Here is a 1,504-nt window from a genome sequence, read left to right on the forward strand (position 1 = left end):
TGCTGCCCAGGGAGGTGGTGGATTCACCATCCCTGGAGGTTTTCAAGCTGAGACTGGATGTGGCACTTAGTGCCATGGTCTAGTAACCACGGTAGGGTTGAATTTGATCATCTTGGAGGTCTTTTTCAACCAGGCTGATTCTATGATCTGCATCACATAACTTGAGATATATATCTATACACATACAGAGAGGATATATTGACACCATGACATGCAGCATTTTCCCCTATAACATACAGTCAAGATAATCACTACAGAGTAATTCAATGACCTTATGCTATCACCATCTCTGGAGAGAGAAAAAACACCTTGAGAAACTGCTTTCTTAAAAAAAATTAAAATAACTATAATACATACAATTGCAGCATAATTATGCAAATACCACAATGCAAAAATCATCAGCATCATGACTGCAAGTATAGCAGTCAGATCAAAGGTTCACCTAATCCAGCAAGCTGCCTGAAACCAAGCAAGGATGGATTTGAAAGTAAGAAACAGGGAAAGCACATACTGATGACTCTCCTAAATACCTTCCCTGCATTTAACAGCTTCCACTCATGGGCTCACTGAGCCAACAGTGCAGTTTCTTCAACTAATAGTTCTCAATGTATTACTCATCTATGAATTCATCTCTTTGCAGCTTGAAACCTAAATGGGCCCAGATGATCCTTATCATAGAACTCCCTAGACTAACTATTTATTGTGAAAAAAGTGATTTTATTTGAATCTGTGAAACAAACTTGTGTCAGCTCAGGAATTTCTATGCTATGATTACACAAGGCAGATGGTCCAACACCAAAAGACTAACTGAGTATTTGAGATTTGGAAAAATGAAACACTGAGACTTATTTGCTTTGGCATCTCCGAAATTCAGAAATTAACTTTCAGGAGACTTCCTAAAAACACCAATTTGTTACAGGAGAAAACCAAATGTTCTGGGTCCCCCAAGCCAAGTCCTATTTCAGACCTCCTTTAACAGCTCAGCTGGTACCACTCCCTTTCCAAATGCTCAGAAATTCTGGATCAAAATTTTCTGAGTCAGAACAGCTCCTAAAGGCAAAACCAGATGTCCAAAGTGCCTCTCTGACTCAGCAGTTCATCACCTCTGAAGAGAGAATGCTGCTTCATTCATGGAATAATGGGGGTTTGCAGGGCAGGCCTCCTGACCCTGCCAGCTCTGGTCTCTGCTGAATAGGAAAGGGATGGGCAGACGTGAAAATGCTGCATTTGTATGAAAATTAAAATATCCTGAAGTTACAAAATAAATCATTTGGAAATTTAATTTTTGGTATCAACAAGGACTGGGACAGAGTCCCCACAGAAGCATCCATTTCCTTATGGCAAAAGCTTTAACAGCAACAGTTAAATCCTCAGTTTCACCTCAGCAACAATAGATCCTATTCCTCTCTCACCCATTCAGAAAAAAACCAAAATATAAATCAAAGTACATTTTGTTCCTTGAGTTTCATTTATTTACTTTCCTACATGAAAAATCATAAATAAT

The 1,504-nt window shown here is 39.0% G+C and overlaps 1 protein-coding gene across 1 annotated transcript in view; it reads right to left on the bottom strand.

The window, feature by feature from the left end:
- Positions 1–1,504, bottom strand: part of TRIM23 (tripartite motif containing 23) — a gene marked incomplete at its 5' end in the record, with an annotated part of 8,135 nt that overhangs the window by 3,345 nt on the left and 3,286 nt on the right. The gene's annotated exons all lie outside the window — the stretch shown is intronic.

The sequence above is a fragment of the Acanthisitta chloris genome, unplaced genomic scaffold (assembly GCF_000695815.1).
Source record: "Acanthisitta chloris isolate BGI_N310 unplaced genomic scaffold, ASM69581v1 scaffold21593, whole genome shotgun sequence".
Taxonomy (NCBI): Eukaryota; Metazoa; Chordata; class Aves; order Passeriformes; family Acanthisittidae; genus Acanthisitta; species Acanthisitta chloris.